Source organism: Carcharhinus amblyrhynchos, chromosome 35, assembly GCF_965287045.1.
Source record: "Carcharhinus amblyrhynchos chromosome 35, sCarAmb.v2.hapA, whole genome shotgun sequence".
NCBI classification, from domain to species: domain Eukaryota; kingdom Metazoa; phylum Chordata; class Chondrichthyes; order Carcharhiniformes; family Carcharhinidae; genus Carcharhinus; species Carcharhinus amblyrhynchos.
The window spans coordinates 18,029,708-18,043,063 of NC_137358.1; positions in this window are offsets into that span (position 1 = coordinate 18,029,708).

Here is a 13,356-nt window from a genome sequence, read left to right on the forward strand (position 1 = left end):
AGAGGATCAGAAGGACCTTGGGGTCCGGGTCCACAGGACTCTTAAATCGGCCTCGCAGGTGGAGGATGTGGTCAAGAAGGCGTATGGTGTACTGGCCTTCATTAATCAAGGGATTGAGTTTAGGAGTCGGGAGGTAATGCTGCAACTTTATAAGGCCCTTGTCAGACCCCACTTGGAGTACTGTGCACAGTTCTGGTCGCCTCGCTACAGGAAGGATGTGGAAGCTATTGAGAGGGTGCAGAGGAGATTTACAAGGATGTTGCCTGGATTGGGAGGCATGCCTTATGAAGAAAGGTTGAGGGAGCTCGGTCTCTTCTCCCTGGAGAGACGAAGGTTGAGAGGCGACCTGATAGAGGTTTATAAAATGTTAAGAGGAATAGACAGGGTGGATTCTCAGAGGCTACTTCCCAGGGCTGAAATGGTCACTACGAGAGGACACAGGTTTAAGGTGCTGGGGAGCAGGTACAGAGGAGATGTTAGGGGTAAGTTTTTCACTCAGAGGGTGGTGAGTGAGTGGAATCGGCTGCCGTCGGTGGTGGTGGAGGCAAACTCGCTGGGGTCTTTTAAGAGACTTCTGGATGAGTACATGGGATTTAATGGGATTGAGGGTTATAGATAGGCCTGGTAGGTAGGGAGATGATCGGCGCAACTTGTGGGCCCAAGGGCCTGTTTGTGCTGTAGTGTTCTATGTTCTATAACACAGTAAGAAGTCTCACGACACCAGGTTAAAGTCCAACAGGTTTATCTGTAGCAAACGTCACTAACTTTCGGAACTCCCACCCACCTGATGAAGGAACAGCGTTCCGAAAGTTAGTGGCGTTTGCTACCAAATAAACCTGCTGGACTTTAACCTGGTGTTGTGAGACTTCTTACTGTGTTTACCCCAGTCCAATGCCAGCATCTCCACATCTTGATAACATTCAGAGCATTCAAGCCTATGGGTCAAGTGCTGGTAAATGGGATTATGTGGGATAGTAAGTATTTCTCACATGTTGGCGCATGGGAAGAAGAGCCTCTTCTGCACTGTCTATTAGGTTTAAGGAGATACAAAAGAGTAGGCTAGGGGGATTAGTGGGGTAAATATGTGCAGTTACGGGGTTAGGCCTGGGTGGGATTGTTGTCAGCGCAGGCTTGATGGACCGAATGGCCTCCATCTGCACTGTGGGGATTCGATGAAATGGAGGAAAGAATCCTTCTCGTTGAGAATGCAGCTCCCTCAGCTGAGGCCCACTTTCAGTCCTCGGAAGATCAGCAAACTGGTATGTTAGATATCCTGATGGATATGGAGATCCCCGGGCCAGAGGAGGGGGTGTCCGCGTGATCGCCTCTCCAGGAGCAGCTGTGGCCGAGCTCCTAACTAACTGTTTTGAGAATTGGCTACCATGTTTTCTTAGTCTAGGTGGGAAAGGTGGGAGTGAGGGGGTATGTTGTCTCCTGGTTTTGAGACCTGACTCCCCCCCCTCCCCCCTCAACCTCCCCCCCCCGCCCCACCAACATCCCCCAACCCCGCCCTCCCCCCCCCCCCCCCCACCCCGCCAATCCCCTGGGCTGGTATTCATACAATTTCAGAGCTTGGGTCGCAGAGGTTTCAGTGAGGCTGGGAAGTGTCTGGAAGCTGGGTGAATGCAGTTTATCCCGCTACCCAATGGGTCCTTAAGGCTTCTCGACTATCTTCTCAGGCCCGGACCGCTCTAAAATCTCGTGTTCCAGGGCGGCACGGCAGCACAGTGGGTCAGCACTGCTGCTTCACAGCTCCAGGGACCGATTCCCGGCTCGGGTCACTGTCTGTGTGGAGTTTGCACATTCTCCTCGTGTCTGCGTGGGTTTCCTCCGGGTGCTCCGGTTTCCTCCCACAGTCCAAAGATGTGTGGGTTAGGTTGATTGGCCGTGCTAAAATTGCCCCTGAGTGTACTAGGATGCTTAAATTAGAGGGATTAGTGGGTAAAATATGTAGGGATATGGGGGTAGGGCCTGGGTGGGATTGTGGTCAGTGCAGACTCAATGGGCTGAAGGGCCTTTTTCTGCTCTGTAGGGTTCTATGATTCTATGATCTGTGCTGGCAATCATTTGGAGCCATAATCTGCAGTTCATCACCAACCCTGGACTTTACCCCTTGTCCTTGGGTGGAGGGGGGTGGACTGGTAATGTTAAAATGGCGGCATGGGCTCATTGGGCCGAAGGGCCTGTTTCCCGGGCTGTTTTGTTCTTTGTTCCTCTTCTGATTTTGTGATGTTCTTTATCCCGTTAACTAAATGCTCCCCCTCCTGGAACAGACTAGGACAAGAGGTCGGAGTTGTAGAGTAAGAGAGGGGGGGGAGGTTCAAGACAGAGACAAGGAGAAGCTACTTTTCGCAGAGAGTTGTGAATCACTGCCCCACAGTGCAGTGGGTGCAGAATCAATCAATGGATTCAAGAAAGAGATAGAAAGAGATTCTTCACACACCTGAGGAAGGAACAGCGTTTCCCAAAGCTTGTGGGTTTACTATCCAATAAATTGGCTGGACTCTAACCTGGTGTTGTGAGACTTCTTACTCTATTTTTTGATAGCAGTCTCACAAACAACTTCACTAAAACAGTCTCACATGGGCATCCTTTAATTGATAAAGGGGGCTTACTAAAGCCATGAGTATTTTGTGTCCTTCTCGATGAAGTTAACTGAATCTCTAAGGGATGTGGTCAGCTCATTTTGCCTTCAGGACATTCTCTGATTATAACCCTGATAAATTTTATTTGTTACCAACATAATGTATACGTTGCTTACCAATCCAATGAGTGAGCTTTTTATCAGTACCTACAAGTTTCCAGGGGTGCCATCATATTACCATTAATCCTTGTCAGTTCCCACTAAATCCCCGACAGTAATTCTTTCATTAACAGAGACACTAATATCTTTCTGACTCTTTTTTGCTCAGATACTGTGAAGGCAGTTTCATTAAAACTCACTCTTGTATCAGTTGTTTCTGATAAGGTTTCTGGTGAGGCTGTTAATTCTCCGTTGTGGCCTTGTGGTTCCAACAGTTGGGTGCTTTAAAGGGATGTATTTAACTCATGTTTAGTATCACAGGGCATTCTGAAACTGTACATCAAGTTAACTTCTAAAAATGAACAGGAGGTATAGTTATATATATGTATGGACTAATTACAAGTACCTTTAAAACTACAAAGTATATCAAACACCTCAATTCAATTACTAACAAACTTGCTTCCCATTGATTTAAAGTGAATTCTACATAGAATGTAGAACACTACAGCACAAACAGGCCCACAAGTTGTGCCGATCATATCCCTACCTACCAGGCCTATCTATAACCCTCAATCCCATTAAATCCCATGTACTTATCCAGAAGTCTCTTAAAAGACCCCAGCGAGTTCACCTCCACCATCACCAACGGCAGCCGATTCCACTCACTCACCACCCTCTGAGTGAAAAACTTACCCCTGACATCTCCTCTGTACCTGCTCCCCAGCACCTTAAACCTGTGTCCTCTCGTAGCGACCATTTCAGCCCTGGGAAATAGCCTCCGAGAATCCACCCTATCTATTCCTCTCAACATTTTATAAACCTCTATCAGGTCACCTCTCAACCTTCGTCTCTCCAGGGAGAAGAGTCCCAGCTCCCTCAACCTACCTTCATAAGGCATGCCTCCCAATCCAGGCAACATCCTTGTAAATCTCCTCTGCTCCCTCTCAATAGCTTCCACATCCTTCCTGTAGTGAGGAGACCAGAACTGCGCACAGTACTCCAAGTGGGGTCTGACAAGGGTCTTATAAAGTTGCAGCATTACCTCCCGACTCCTAAACTCAATCCCTCGATTAATGAAGGCTAACATCTAAGTTAATTAAACAAAAATCTTCTCAGACTTTGGCGATCTTCGAGGAACCCTTTTCTTTTCTATATTTCTACAGTTACAGGCGTGACATGTCACAAACGTGACACTCCAACCATCGTCTTGCAATTGTCTGTACACATTGCCCTGTTTGTGAACCCACCTCTCCACTCGCCTGATGAAGGAGCAGTGCTCCGAAAGCTCGTGACACCAAATAAATAAAGCTGTGGGACTTTACCCTGGCATCGTGCGACCTCTTACTGTGCCCAACCCCCCCCCAGTCCAATGCCAGTATCTCCACATCTTGGTGGGGGAAGCATGAGAGGCCTGGGGGGGGTGGGTGGTGAGTTGTGTGGGCATAACCCTACCTGCAGGACATGAGATGGCACGAAGGTGGGGTTGGGGGGGTGGGGGGGTTGTATAGACTGTTGGCATTAGGAGTTGAAAAGCAACCTTCAGTGGCAGCCCTCTTCACAGCCCCCTCCAAAGAACAGTTCAGGAAACAGGCCCTTCGGCCCGCCAAGCCTGTGCTGCTCATCGGTCCACCCAGACTGTCCCTCCATTCTGCTCGTGTCCATTTTAAATAAAAACACAGTTATGGAAAATCGTGCGGTTAATGCAATCCACGTTAAAGCTCTGAATAGGACGAGCCTTCACTGAGTCTGACACTAGTTATAATTCAAGGATACAGAAAATGCAAAACCGGGTATTATGGAGAGGAGGAGAGTGGGCGAGCACATTGCTCTGACGCTTTTGAATCATTCTCATTTCTTTCAACATCAGCTGGCTCTCTGTGGGGAGCTCAATCAACTCTGAGTCACAGATTATGTTTTTATGTCTGACTTGAGTGCAAAATCCAGGCTGACACAGAAGTCACTGAAGGAGGTTGAGGGTTCGGTAAATAAAGCATCAAGTGTCCCGAGCCTTATAAACCAGGCACAGAGTACAAGAGAAAGGAGGTCATGCAGTACTTATACAGGACAGTAACTAGACCATAGCTGGAGTATTGTGTCTGCACTTCAGAAAGAATGTGAAGGCATCGGAGAGAGAGGACAACAAATTCACCAGAATCCTTCCAGGGATGAGGAAGTTCAGTGATGAGGATAGATTGGAGAGGTTGGGACTGTTCTCCTTAGAGAGCAGAAGGCTAAGAGGAGATTTGATAGAGATGTTCAAATTCCTGAGGGGGCTGGACACAGTCGATCGGGAGAAACTGTTCTCGCTTGTAAAAGGATCGAGAATGACTAATTGGCAAAAGAAGCAGGAGTGATACCAGTAGAAATTCTCCCACACAGCGAGTGGTTAGGATCTGGAATGTACTGTCTGAGAGTGTGGTGGAGACAGATTCACACAGCGAGTGGTTAGGATCTGGAATGTACTGTCTGAGAGTGTGGTGGAGACAGATTCACACAGTGAGTGGTTAGGATCTGGAATGTACTGTGTGAGTGTGTGGTGGAGACAGATTCACACAGCGAGTGGTTAGGGTCTGGAATATACTGTCTGAGAGTGTGGTGGAGACAGATTCACACAGCGAGTGGTTAGGGTCTGGAATGTACTGTCTGAGTGTGTGGTGGAGACAGATTCACACAGCGAGTGGTTAGGGTCTGGAATGTATTGTCTGAGAGTGTGGTGGAGACAGATTCACACAGCGAGTGGTTAGGGTCTGGAATGTACTGTCTGAGTGTGTGGTGGAGACAGATTCACACAGCGAGTGGTTAGGGTCTGGAATGTACTGTCTGAGTGTGTGGTGGAGACAGATTCACACAGTGAGTGGTTAGGATCTGGAATGTACTGTCTGAGAGTGTGGTGGAGACAGATTCACACAGTGAGTGGTTAGGGTCTGGAATGTACTGTCTGAGAGTGTGGTGGAGACAGATTCACACAGCGAGTGGTTAGGGTCTGGAATGTACTGTCTGAGTGTGTGGTGGAGACAGATTCACACAGTGAGTGGTTAGGGTCTGGAATGTACTGTCTGAGTGTGTGGTGGAGACAGATTCACACAGTGAGTGGTTAGGATCTGGAATGTACTGTCTGAGAGTGTGGTGGAGACAGATTCACACAGCGAGTGGTTAGGATCTGGAATGTACTGTCTGAGAGTGTGGTGGAGACAGATTCACACAGCGAGTGGTTAGGATCTGGAATGTACTGTTCTCCTTTATGTTTCCTGACGTCAATGACAACCTCCTTCATATTGTTGATGGTAAGTAATAGGTAAGATAAAGTAAGTAATGAATGGTTCTGTCACTTAAAGTTTCAGAGCTTTTCTTGTGGTTTATAATTTGCAAGGGTACATTCAGTCATAATGAAGGACAAGGTCCCTGGAGAATTGGACATAATCTGACATTAAATGTCTTCCAAAAGTTTATTGAACAGCCTGTGGTTCTGGCACACATTGGTACAAACGACATGGAGCTGAAAAATAGGGAAGAGGTCCTAAAAGCAGGATATAGAGAGTTGGGAAGAAAGCTGAGAATTCAGATCTCAAAGATAGTGATCTCAGGATTATTACCAGTTCCACGTGTTAGGCAGTAGAAATAGCAGGGTATATCTGATCAGTACATGACTGATGGTGTGAGGAGGTGGGGGGGGGAGATGGTTTCAGATTCCTGGGGTCCGTCCTGGGGGAGATGGGGCCTAAACAAACTGATTGGTTACACCCGGGCAGGACTGATGTCCTGAATACTCCCCCTTGGTGGGCCAAATGGCCTCCTGGGTGGGATTCTATGATTCTAAAAGCTTCTTCATTGCCCTCCCCTCTTTGATAGTCTCCTCCTCACCAAGAATGGCCCTGCTTTACAACAGGTACTGAACTGACTAAACCTTGCATTCCTGAGGGGGAGTATTATTGAGAATGGTTGAGGGGGGGGAGGTTAAACTAGAATGGAAGGGGGAATGGGAACCTCTGCAAAGAGCCAGAGGAGGGGGGGGTGAAATCAAGGACAAAAACCCCAAAGATAGAAGGGGGGAAGCGGAAAAGGGTCAGAATCAAACAGGGCTTCAGAGGATAAATAGTGGGAATGGGACAAGGAATGTTACGAGAAGCCCAGAGCTTTGTGCATTAATAGAAATCATAGAATCCCTACAGTGCAGAAAGAGGCCATTCAGCCCATCGAGTCTGCACCGAACACAGTCCCACCCAGGCCCTATCCCCATATCCCTACACGTTTTACCCACTAATCCCTCTAACCTATGTATCTCAGAACACTAAGGGGAAATTTTAGCACGGCCAATCAACCTAACCGGCACATCTTTGGACTGTGGGAGGAAACCAGAGCACCTGGAGGAAACCCACGCAGACACGAGGAGAATGTGCAAACTCCACACAGACAGTGACCCGAGCCGGGAATCGAACCCAGGACCCTGGAGCTGTGAAGCAGCAGTGCTAACCCATTGTGTCACCCACTAACATGCAGAGCATGCGCGATAAGGTGAATGAATTAACTAGATCTAAATGATTTGGTTTGAATTACAGAAACATGGCTGCAAGGTGACTAGGGATGGGAATCGAACATCCTAGGGTATCGAGGAAGGACAGACAGAGAGGTAAAGACAGTGGAGTTGTATTGCTGGTTAAAGAGGAAATTAATGCCATCCTGAGGAAGGATATTAGCTCCAACAATACGGATTTGATATGGGTGGAGCTGGGAAAATGTTAGAAAGGATGGAACTGTATGGTGATGTTGGTAATAACATTAAACAGGAAATTAGAGACGCATGTGATAAAGGAACATTTGTAATTATGGGTGACTTTAATCTGCATATAGATTGGGCAATTCAAATTAGTCTCAATATCATAGAGGAGGAATTCCTGGAGTGTGTATGGGATGGTTTTCTGGACCAATACACTGAGGAACCAACTAGAGAACAGGCTTCCTAGTCTGTGTATGTGTAATGTGAAAGGAATAATTGGCAATCTAATTATGTGAGACCCCTTGGGGATGAACGTCCGTAACACAATAGAATTCTTCATCAAGATGGAGAGTGGCACTGTTGATTCTGAGATAAGGGTCCTGAATCTTAATAGAGGAAACCAAGATGGTATGAGGCATGAGTTGGTTAGGATGGATTGGGAAACGTTACTTAAAGGGATGGCGGTGGATTGGCAATGGCAAATATTCAAAGAATGCGTGGGTGAACTGCAACAACTGTTCATTCCTGTCTGGGGCAAAAATAAAACTGGAAAGGTGGCCAAAGCCTGGCTTCCAAGGGAAATTAGAGATAGTGTTAGATCCAAGGAAGAGGCAACACATCGGCGAGAATAAACAACAGACCTGAGGATTGGGAGCTGTTTAGAGTTCAAGGAGGACCAAGGGACAGGTTAAGAAGATAAATTAGAGAAGGAGAGTAAACTTGTGGGGAACATAAAAACTGACTAAAAATCTCTATAGATACATGAGGATAGGTGAAGATAAAGGTCCCTCACAGTCAGAAACAGGGGAATTTATAATGGGGAATAAAGAAATGGCCGACCAACTAAATACATACTTTGGTTCTGTCTTTGTAACAAATAACATACCAAAAATGTTGGGGAACACAGTGTTTAGTGAGTGGGAGGAGATCAGTATTAGTAGAGAAATGGTGTTGGGGAAATTGGTGGGATTGAAAGCTGATAAACCCATAGGACCTGATAATCTACACCCCAGGGTACTTAAAGGAGTGGCTTTAGAAATAGCGGATGCATTGGTGGTCACCTTCCAAGATTTTATAGACTCTGGAACAGTTCCTGCGGATTGGAGGATAGCTAATGTAACCCACGATTTAAAAAGGGAGGTAGAGAGAAAAACAGGGAATTATAGACCAGCCAAACTGACCTTGGTAGTGGGGAAAATTATCAAAGATTGTACGGCAAAACAATTGGAAAACAGTAGCAAAAACAGCCAGAGTCAGCATGGATTAATGAAAGGGAAATCACGCTTGACAAATCCACTGGAATTCTTCCAGGATGTAACCAGTAGGGTTACATAAGAACATAAGAACAGAAGAAATAGGAGCAGGAGTAGGCCATCTAGCCCTTCGAGCCTGCCCCGCCATTCAATAAGATCATGGCTGATCTGTCGTGTCTCAGTTCCACTTTCCCGCCCTCTCCCCACAACCCTTAATCCCCTCTCTTATCAAAAACCCATCAACCTGCGTCTTAAATATATTCAGCGAGGCAGCCCCCACCACTTCAACGGGCAGAGAATTCCAGAGATTCACCACCCTTTGAGTGAAGAAGTTCCTTCTCAACTCCGTTCTAAACCGCCCCCCCCCACTTTATCTTGAGGCTGTGCCCCCTAGTCCTACTGTCCTTTCTGAGCGGGAAGAGTCTCTCCACCTCTATCCTATCCATCCCATTCATCATCTTATACGTCTCAATGAGATCTCCCCTCATTCTTCTAAACTCTAACGAGTACAAGCCTAGTTTATTCAGCCTCTCCTCATAGTTCAACCCCCTCAACTCCGGTATCAGCCTAGTAAACCTCCTCTGCACTCCCTCCAAGGCCAAAATATCCTTGCGTAAGTATGGTGACCAAAACTGCACACAGTACTCCAGCTGCGGCCTCACCAATGCCCTATACAGCCGCAGCAAGACCTCCCTACTTTTATATTCAATCCCCCTCGCTACGAAGGCCAGCATCCCATTCGCCTTCCTGACCACCTGCTGCACCTGCAAGCTGGGTTTTTGCGACTCATGCACAAGGACCCCGAGGTCCTTCTGCACTGTCGCCTGCTGCAGTTTTTCGCCACGTAACTAATAGTCCTTCCTACCATTATTCCTACCAAAGTGGACCACCTCGCACTTACCAACATTAAATTCCATTTGCCATTTCCTGGCCCATTCGCCCAGCCTATCTAGATCCTTCTGCAGACTCTCCACACCCTCCGCGCAATTTGCCATTCCACCAATCTTGGTGTCATCAGCAAATTTCGACACCCTACACTCGGTTCCCTCCTCCAGATCATCTATATAAATGGTAAATAGCTGAGGCCCCAGCACCGACCCCTGGGGCACTCCACTAGTCACCAACCGCCAATCCGAATAGCACCCATTAACGCCCACTCTCTGCCTCCTATTTGACAACCAATCCTCTATCCACGCTAACACCCTACCCCCAACTCCATGTCCCCTGACCTTCTGATGAGGGAGAGTCAGTGGATGTGGTTTATTTGGACTTTCAAATGGCTTTCGACACGATCCTACATAAGAGAGCTTGTAAAATTAAAGCACGTGGGATTGGGGGAAGTGTATCGAGAGTGATGGAAACTGATTGGCAAACAAAGAGTAGCAATAAACACATCTTTTTCCAAGTGGCAGGCGGTAACTAGTGAGGTACCGCAGTTATCACTACTGGGATCGCAGCTATTCACTCTATAGTATATAACAGGGTAAGGTCAGAAAGAATGTTCCCAATGGTGGGGTGTCCAGAATTAGGGATCATTGTTTAAGAATAAGGGTTAAACCTTTTGGAACTAAGGTGAGGAGAAATTTCTTCACTCAGAGGGTGGTGAATGTGTGGAATTCACTCCCACAGAAAGTAGTTGAGGCCAAAATGTTGTCTGCTTCAAGAAGAAATTAGATATCGCTCTTGGGGCTAAAGGGATATGAGGCAGGGGGAGAAGGGAGGAATCAGGATATTGAGTTGGATGATCAGCTATGATCAAAATGAATGGTGGAGCAGGATCGAAGGGCCAAATGGCCTCCTCCTGCTTCTAGTTTCTATGTTTCTATAATGTCTGCTCGCTGAAAGTGCGATGATTGCAATCTCTTTCTCCATACCCGTGTAGAATATTTAGCCGTGTCTCTTTTTGAAAGCATTTTTGGTTTCCTGGCATTGTGTAACAATTCTATGAGTAACTAAAATGATAGAATCCCTACAATACAGAAGGAGGCCATTCGGCCCATCAAATCTGTGCCTATCACAATCCCACCCTATCCCCCTATATTGATTCTGCCAATCCCCCTGACACAAAGGGGCAATTTTAGCACGGCCAATCAACCTAACCCGAACATCTTCGGACTTGTGAGGAAACTGGAGCACCCGGAGGAAACCCACGCAGACACGGGGAGAATGTGCAAACTCCACACAGACAGTGACCCGAGGCTGGAATCGAACCCGGTTCCCTGGTGCTGTGAGGCAACAGTGCTAACCGCTGTGCCCCCAGGGTGTCCAAAAGTAAAAGACTTCTCCTCACCCACAACCTGGTTTATAGAACATAGAACACTACAGCACAAACAGGCCCTTCGGCCCACAAGTTGCGCCGATCACATCTATCGAACTATCTGTAACTCCCAATCCCATTAAATCCCATGTACTCATCCAGAAGTTTCTTAAAAGACCCCAGCGAGTTCGCCTCTACCACCACCGACGGCAGCCGATTCCACTCACTCACCACCCTCTGAGTGAAAAACTTACCCCTGACATCTCCTCTGTACCTGCTCCCCAGCACCTTAAACCTGTGTCCTCTCGTAGCGACCATTTCAGCCCTGGGAAATAGCCTCTGAGAATCCACCCTATCTATTCCTCTCAACATTTTATAAACCTCTATCAGGTCGCCTCTCAACCTTCGTCTCTCATTATGTGGGGAAAGATTTGAGCTTTCTTTTTTAAAGCAGAGAAGGTTAAAGACAGGTTCAATCGAGCGGTTCAGATCACGAGGGGGTTTGATAGTGAAAACTCGCAGCTGGATTGGCTGACTGGATCGCTTAATGAAGAGCTAGCATGGAATCAATGGGCCAAACGGTCACTTTCTGTGCGGTAAATGTCTCTGTCCATAAGAGATTAGAACCAGAGAGCGCAAACGCAGGGTAAAGGGACGATCCTTTAAAACAGAGTCAAGGAGGAATTTCTCCAGCCAGAGAGTGGGGAATCTGTGGAACTCTTTGCCACAGAGAAGGCCGGGTCACTGAGTGTCTTTAAGACAGAGATAGATAGGTTCCTGATTAATAAGGGGATCAGGAGATAAGGCAGGAGAATGGGGATGAGAAAAGTATCAGCCACGATTCGATAAGGTGAAGCTGTTTCCGATAGCAGGGAGGTTGGTAACTAAGAGATGCAGATATAAGATAATTAGCTAAAAAAAACCCTTCGTGAGGAGACGTGGAGAACTTTTATCCTCTGCAGTCAGTTTGTGTGTCCCGGAAGACATTGCCTGAAAGGGCGGTGGATTCAACCAGAGATTCCAAAAGGCAATTAGATCAATGATTGAAAGGATCGACTGGGATTATTGGGATAGCCTTTCTCAGGCTCAATGGGCCGAATGGCTGGATCATTCTCCGAATCCTTTAAATCCCTTTCATTTTGTATCAGTGTCCCCACACACTCCACCAGCTGATTGGCGGGTAGGATTCCATTTCCCAGATTTATCTGAGGAAAATCCGTTCGGAGTCACCCTGTTTGGAGTTCCCTCCAGCCTCCAAGCAATTACCTTCCTTCTTTTCCATTAATGCCAGATTTGAAGTTGATAATTTCCAACGAGCTCTTAAATAAATGGGTTGATTCCCCTGTTAAGGCAGTGGTTTGATGATTTTCTTGTTAAGTATTCAGTAATCGGGTCCTCAGCTGCACTGTCTAGCCTGTCTGTGCTAATCCTCGGCAATATCCAACAAAGTTAACATCTTCACATCGCTCTACCACTCATCAGGACCATCCCAAGTGCCTCCTAGAACTTCTTGAATATTCCTCACACTTTGCCCTGACATTTTATCCCTCCTCTCTCTGTGTATCTCACTCTGCTTTCTGCGTACTTGCTGATACCCTATGCAAAGTGTTGGTTTTGTTGGTCCAAGGGTTGCTGAGTGCCAATCCAACATCACCTGATTTGTCCCCATTTTTTTGCTGCTTGCCCTAGCATTGGGCGGCACTGTGGCACAGTGGGTTAGCACTGCTGCCTCACAGCCTCAGGGACCCGGGTTCGATTCCAGCCTCGAGTCACTGTCTGTGTGGAGTTTGCACATTCTCCCCGTGTCTGCGTGGGTTTCCTCCAGGTGTTCTGGTTTCCTCCCACAGTCCAAAGGTGGACTGGCCGTGCTAAATTGCCCCTTAGTGCCAGCGGTATTAGCTAGGGTAAATACATGGGGTTATGGGGATAGAGCCTGGCTGGGATTGTGGTCAATGGAGACTTGATGGGCTGAATGGCCACCTTCTGCGCTGTAGGGATTCTATGATTTCCCTTCCCTCTGACTATTCTACTGATAATGAGCTGGGTAAACTCAGAAAACACATGCCCACTAAGGCATTGCTGAGAGGTGGCAGTACCAACGCAGAGTGCCAGCCTAGAACAACGAGATGTTGAGAGTCTACCATCCGGGAATGTCCTCTCACCGACCTAGAGCCAATAATACACCACAGCCTCACAGCACCAGGGACCCGGGTTCAATTCCTGGTTTGGGTCACTGTCTGTGCGCAATCTGCATGTTCTCCCTGTGTCTATGTGGGTTTCCTCTGGGTGCTCAGGTTTCCTCCCACAGACGTGTTGGTTAGGGTGAATTGGCCGTGCTAAATTCTCCCTCAGTGTAACCCAAACAGGAGTGTGGCAACTAGGGGGATTT